The sequence below is a fragment of the Salmo salar genome, chromosome ssa20 (genome assembly GCF_905237065.1).
Source record: "Salmo salar chromosome ssa20, Ssal_v3.1, whole genome shotgun sequence".
In the NCBI taxonomy this organism is placed as follows: domain Eukaryota; kingdom Metazoa; phylum Chordata; class Actinopteri; order Salmoniformes; family Salmonidae; genus Salmo; species Salmo salar.
Genome location: NC_059461.1, coordinates 33,403,069 through 33,410,752, shown reverse-complemented (window position 1 = coordinate 33,410,752; position 7,684 = coordinate 33,403,069).

The following is a 7,684-nucleotide window of genomic DNA, read 5'->3' as shown; positions in this document are numbered from 1 at the left end:
TGAGACCCAAGCCTAGATCCAAACGATGAAAAACATTTAATAGGCTACACTTCATAAATACTTTTAATCGGCCTCAGTTATTGCCCTGGCCACATTTGCATTCCTCATGCTTCCTTGCAGCATGCCTAAGGCACATTCACGCAGATGAGCAGGGACCCTGGGCATCTTTATTTTGGTGTTTTTCAGAGTCAGTAGAAAGGCCTCTTTAGTGTCCTAAGTTTTCATAACTGTGACCTTAATTGCCCACCATTTGTAAGCTGTTAGTGTCTTAACGACCGTTCCACAGGTGCATGTTCATTAATTGTTTATGGTTCATTGAACAAGCATGGGAAACGGTGTTTAAACCCTTTACAATGAAGATCTGTGAAGTTATTTGGATTTTTACTAATTTTCTTTGAAAGACAGGGTCCTGAAAAAGGGACGTTTCTTTTTTTGCTGAGTTTACATTAATACTCCAACACACACACACACACACACACACACACACACACACACACATGCATATTGACACCACACATACATTCACATTCCTTCACACTCTTCACATATGCTGCTGCTACTCTCCGATTATTGTTTATGCATAGTCACTTAGCCCCTACCTACTTGTACATATTACCTTGACTAACCCGTACCCCTGCACATTGACCCTGTACGCCTTGTATATAGCCTCGTTATTATTAATTTATTGTGTTCATATTTTTCCTTTAGTTTATTTATAAACATTTTTCTTTCTTACTTTTGAAAAACTCTGCATTGTTTGTTAAGGGCTCTCAAGTAAGCATTTCACTGTGAGGTCTACCTACACCTGTTTTATTCGGCACGTGAGAAATAACATTTTATTTTATTTGACTAAGTTCAGGGCAGGGTAGTGTGCAGACACCGTCTAGTGGTGACTATTTATATACATGTCACACCCTGATCTGTTTCACCGGTCTTTGTGATTGTCTCCACCCCCCTCCAGGTGTCGCCCTTCTTCCCCATTATCCCCAGTGTATTTATGCCTGTCTTCTCTTTTTGTCTGTTTGTTTTGGTTCGTCAAGCGTACCAGAGGTTTCCCCTCTGCTCCTGTCTCTCCATTGATCCTGTTTCCTAGTTTTCCCAGTATTGACCATTCTGCCTGCCCTGAGCCTGCCTGCCTGAGTACCTTTGCCCTACCTATCTAGATTACCCACCTCTGCCTGCCATTGACCTGCTTTTTGCCTGCCCCTGTTAGATTAATAAACTGTTGTTACTTCAACGTTGTCTGCATCTGGGTCTTACCTGAAATGTGAGAGTACGAACTGGCCATGACTGACCCAGCAGACTCAGACCAGCTGCGCAACGCCATCTCCTCCCAAGGATCTGGGAATGACTGTACTCTCTGTCAGGACCAGAGACCAAGGCGATGGAGACCTACACTGGGGACTCCCTAGCTGCAGGATTCATCCGTCTTTCTTCCTCTCCCACCGGCACAGGGTTTTTCTTTGTGGAGAAGGACAAGACCCTGCACCTGTGCAATGTTTACCAGGGTCTCAACGACATAACGGTAAAGAACCGCTACCCGCTACCCCTCATCTCCTTGGCTTTTGAGCTGTTCCAGGGGGGCACTGTGTTTTCCAAGCTGGATAAACGGACCGCCTACCACCTGGTGTGGATACGGGAAGGGGACGAGTGGAAGACCACCGTCAACACGGCCAGCGGTCACTACGAGTATCTGGTCATGCCATTTGGACTTACCAACGCCCCGCCCCTCCAGGCCCTGGTTAATGATGTTCTCCGCAACATGTTGAACCGGTTCGTCTTTGTCTACCTCGATGACATCCTCGTCTTCTCCCGCTCCACCCAAGAACATGTGCTCCACGTCCGACAGGTTCTCCAATGCCTCCTGGAGAACCAGCTGTTTGTTAAAGCAGAGAAGTGCGAGTTCCATCGCTCCACCATCCCTTTTCTGGATTACATCATCGCTGCAGGGAGTGTACAAATGGATCCAGGGAAGGTGAGAGCGGTGGTGGATTAGCCCCAGCCTACCTCCAGGGTGCAACTGCAACGTTTCATGGGGTTCGCCAACTTCTATCGCCGCTTTATCAAGGGTTACAGCAACCTGGCTTCCCCCCTGTCTGCACTCACCTAGCCCAAGGTTCCGTTCATGTGGTCTCCAGCTGCCGGCCTGGGCGTTCCGGGACCTCAAACATCGCTTCACCACAGCTACCATCTTGGTTCATCCTGACCTATCCCGTCTGTTCGTGGTGAAGGCCGATGCTTCAGATGTCAGAGTGGGGGCTGTCTTGTCCCAGCGTTCTGCTCTGGACCTCAAACTACATCCCTGCGCCTTCTTCTCCCATCGCCTCAATGCCACGGAGAAGAACTATGATGTGGGGAATTGTGAGCTTCTCACAGTGAAGATGGCATTGGAGGAATGGAGGCACAGGCTGGAGGGTGCGGAACATTCATTCATTGTGTGGACCGACCACAAGAACCTGGAGTATCTCTGCAATGCCAAGCGCCTCAATTCCAGGCAAGTTAGATGGGCCCTGCTGTTCACACGGTTCAACTTCTCCCTCTCGTACCGGCCGGGATCCAAGAATGTCAAGGAGGATCCGCTGTCACACCGCTATAGCCCCATGACTACTAACCCGGAACCCGAGACCATCCTTCCCACATTGTGCCTGGCGATGGCACTCAGCTGGGGAATAGGGAAGCATGTCCGTGAGGCGCAGAACTCCCAGCCGAACGGGGTGGGGGGGTGGGGGGGGGGCCTGATAACTGGATGTTCGTTCCTGACGCTGTCCGCTCCGTGGTCCTGGAGTGGGATCACTCCTCCAGGCTTGCCTGCCACCCGGCCTCCCGTCGGCCCTGGCTTTTGTGTGACAATGCTTTTGGTGGCCTACCATGGTCCCTTATGTGTCCGCATTTGACACCGCTTGCACGGTTTGTGCATAGAACAAGACTCCTCGGCAAGCTCCATCTGCCTGTCCCTCACTGTCCCTGGTCTCACATCTCCCAGGACTTTGTCACGGGTCTTCCCCCGTCTGGTGGCAACACCACCATCCTGACCGTGGTGGATCGGTTTTCCAAAGCCGCCCACTTCATTCCTCTCCCCAAACTACGCTCTGCCAAAGAGACGGCCCTGCTCACTGTGCAGCACGTCTTCCAGATCCATAGTCTACCAGTAAACATGGTCTCCGACCGGGGTCCTCAGTTCTCATCCCAGTTCTGGAAGGTGTTCTGCACACTCATTGGGTTGTCGACCAGCCTGTCCTCCGGGGTCCACCCCCAGTCCAACGGCTAGTCGGAGCGAGCCAACCAGGACCTAGAGACTACTCTGCGCTGCCTGGTCTTCGACAACCCCACCACCTGGAGTTAGCAGCTTGTGTGGGTCGAATATGCCCGCAACACCCTTCCCTGCTCTGCCACGGGCCTATCACCTTGAGGGTTCCCTGTATCATAATTCAAGGTGAGACCCAGATGCAGACACAGGAGGCAGATGGTTGGAGTCTTAGATGTTTAATAATCCAAAAAGGAGTAGGCAAGAGAATGGTCGTGGACAGGCAAAAGGTCCAAACCAAATCAGAATCCAGGAGGTACAGAGTGGCAGGCAGGCTCGAGGTCAAGGCAGGAAGAATGGTCAGGCAGGCGGGTACAGAGTACAGAAACAGGCAAGGGTCAAAACCGGGAGGACTAGAAAAAGGAGAAATAGCAAAAGCAGAAGAACGGGAAAAAACGCTGGTTGACTTGAACATACAAGATGAATTGGCACAGAGAGACAGGAAACACAGGGATAAATACACTGTGGAAAACAAGTGACACCTGGAGGGGGTGGAGACAATAACAAGATCAGGGTGTGACACCCTGGTGTATCAGCCGCCGCTCTTTCCTGAGCAGGAAGAAGAGGTCGGCGTCTGCCGCTGTCGTCGTACCTGGAGGAGAGCCCGGTCGGCCCTCCTCAAGACCACCTCCAGTTATCGACGACAATCAGATCGCCATCAGACCCCGGCTTCCCGGTATCGGCTAGGGCAAAAGATATGGCTGTCCACCCGGGATCTGCCCCTCCGGGTGGAATCCCTCAAACTCTCCCCCCAGTTTATCGGCCCGTTTCCCATCTCCAAAATTATTAGCCCGTCTGCTGTTCGTCTTCTGTTGACCCGTACCCTTCGTATACATCCTACCTTTCAAGTGTCCAGAGTTAAACCCATGTCTCACAGCCCTTTGTCTCCTGTTTCCAGGCCCACCCCTCTCCCCTGTCTCATTGACGGCCAACCGACATACACTGTGAGGCGTCTCCTGAAGGTTCGACCTCGGTGCAGGGGGTTCCAATACCTGGTTAACTGGGAGGATTATGGCCTGGAGGAGAGGTGCTGGGTCCTCGCCAGGGACATCCTGGACCAAGGCCTCATCACGGATTTCCAACGCCGGCACCCCGGTCAACCAGGTATACGCCCACGTATACGCCCAATACCCACGTATACGCCCAATTAAAAAAAAACGATTTTCTACATTGTAGAATAATAGTGAAGACATCAGAACTATGAAATAACACATATGGAATCATGTAGTAACCAAAAAAGTGTTGAACAAATCAAAATATATTTGAGATTCTTCAAATAGCCACCCTTTGCCTTGATAACAGCTTTGCATACACTTGGCTTCTCTCAACCAGCTTCATGAGGCAGTCACCTGGAATGCATTTCAATTAACAGGTGTGCCTTGTTAAAAGTTCATTTCTGGAATTTCTTTCCTTCTTAATGCGTTTGAGCCAATCAGTTGTGTTGTGACAAGGTAGGGCTGGTATATAGACGATAGCCCTATTTGGTAAAAGACAAAGTCCATGTTATGGCAAGAACAGCTCAAATAAGCAAAGAGAAACGACAGTCCATCATTACTTTAAGACATGAAGGTCAGTCAATGCGGAACATTTCAAGAACGTTGAACATTTCTTCAAGTGCAGTCGCAACAACTATTAAGCGCTATGATGAAACTGGCTCTCATGAGGACCACCACAGGTAAGGAGAGGATAAGTTCATTAGAGTTAACTGCACCTCAGATTGCAGCCCAAATAAATGCTTCACAGAGTTTAAGTAACAGACACATCTCAACATCAACTGTTCAGAGGAGACTGCGTGAATCAGGCCTTCATGGTCGAATTGCTGCAAAGAAACTACTACTAAAGGACACCAATAAGAAGAAGAGAGCCCTTGCTTGGGCCAAGAAACACGAGCAATGGACATTAGACCGGTGGAAATCTGTCCTTTGGTCTGATGAGTCCAAATGTGAGATTTTTGGTTCCAACTGCTGTGTCTTTGTGAGACGCAGAGTAGGTGAATGGATGATTTCTGCATGTGTGGTTCCCACCGCGAAGCATGGAGGAGGTGGTGTGATGGTGTGGGGGTACTTTGCTGGTGACACTGCCGTGATTTATTTAGATTTCAAGGCACACTTAACCAGCATGGCTACCACAGCATTCTGCAGTGATGCGCCATCCCATCTGGTTTGCGCTTAGTGGAAATATCATTTGTTTTTCAACAGGACAATGACCCAAAACACACCTCTAGGCTGTGTAAGGGCTATTTGACCAAGAAAGAGAGTGATGGAGTGCTGCATCAGATGACCTGGCCTCCACAATCACCTGACCTCAACCCAATTGCAATGGTTTGGGATGAGTTGGACAGCAGAGTGAAGGAAAAGTAGCCAACAAGTGCTCAGCATATGTGGGAACTCCAAGACTGTTGAAAACAATTTCCTCATGAAGCTGGTTGAGAGAATGCCAAGAGTGTGCAAGCTGTCATCAAGGCAAAGGGTGGCTACTTTGAAGAATCTAAAATCAAAAATATATTTTGGTTTGTTTAACACTGTTTTAGTTTCTCCATCATTCCATATGTGTTATTTCATAGTTTTGATGTCTTCACTATTATTCTACGATGTAGAAAATAGTACAAATAAAGAAAAACCCTTGAATGAGTAGGTGTGTCCAAACCTTTGACTGGAACTGTATGTAAATTAGATATTTCTGTATTTAATTTTCAATAAATATGCAAAAATGTCTAAAAACATGTTTTTACTTCGTCATTATGGGGTATTGTGTGTAGATGGTTGAGAAAAATTATATTTAATCAGGCTGTAACACAACAAAATGTGGAATATTCAAGGGGTATGAATTCTTTCTGAATGCACTCTACCTGCACATCTGTATCTAAGGAGTGTGAGACCCAAATCAAATCAAATCAAATGTATGTGTCACATACACATGGTTAGCAGGTGTTAATGCAAGTGTAGCGAAATGCTTGTGCTTCTAGTTCCGACCACCGTGGCTCTCACAGGGTTAAGCATGAGGCACCAGATCTGCATTCCCAAAACCTTATCCTGCTTTTCGACTGTAACACCAGTGTTACACTAGTGTATACACCCTGATGTGATGCTGTGGAAATTGTGTTTCCATAGCTAGGGTTGAGAGTGAAAAGCAGAATCAACAACCTCTGCATAATCAAAACATTTGCTTTGTGAGACGGTGTTAACCAACAAGTTGTAAACCCATGTTCACAGTTAGCCATTGTTTTGCAAATGCAGCCAGAAAAGCCCCAGCGGCATGGCCTTGGCATAAAGTCAAAGCAGATCCACTGAGGCCATGGCCTAGTAAGTCCCAGGCCGTGGAGGTGGAAACACAAAAGTCTAAGGCTTTTTGGTAAAACATCAGGGTAAAGCCTGTGTGACTCTACCAGGTTTTAATAACATTGCGATATGAACTCTACCACTCAAAGAGTGTACAGTCTCAGGCTACAGAAGAACAGAAAAGCAAGACAGATGTTTGTTTGAGTAAGGATATGAACTACTGTAGGTGCAGCACAAAACCACAATGGTCGGCTAAGCTAAAGCCAAATGATTCTACCGGAAACTTCTGTACCACAAGGCTGAAGATGTCAGTTAAGCTTATTCCATGATGTCACAGAAGGTTTATTATATACTGAAAATCAACAAGCTACTTCTGCTCTGCTTTGTCACAGTGTGTTTTGAAAAACTGCTACTCTTTTGCTTTTAGACATGACTGTAATATATATTTAATAGGAAGTCAATTATAGACAAAGATAGTGAGTGATGAATTGAATTATGACAGAACGAAATGACTGAACATATCATGTTCCCTCTCAATATTTTACCTGCAATGCATACTCTTAAGAGATTTGGATGATCATCCAAAACCAGCACCATCGAGTCAATGACTATATGAAGAAGAGAACATATATTCGAAAATATTAGAATAACGTAGCATAATGTCACGATTCCCACCGACGGTGGCGCCTCCTCCTGCTCGGGTGGCGCTCGGCGGTCGTCGTCACCGGCCTATTAGCTGCCACTGATTCCCTTTTGCTTTTCCCTTTTTTGGGGTTTTGGACACCTGTGGTCAATTAGCCATTAGAGGGGCTATTTAGTTTAGCTGGCCCGCTCCTTGTTGTGCGGGATTGATTGTTGTATGTCGACTTCTTGTTCGTGTCGGCTTTGCATTGTCGCTCATTGTGTTTATTCCCCTGTGCTTGGGAACTTAGTTTTTTCTTCAAGTGTTATTATAAACACCACTCCCTGTGTTCGTTGCTTCCTGCGCCTCATTCCTGCAACGCGACTACCAAAGCCCTTACAGAATCCCGCACCCTCTGAAAAGGCATGGAATCAGCGGGAGCAGCGGGCACTCCTCTGCCCTCGATGGAGGAATGCGTGC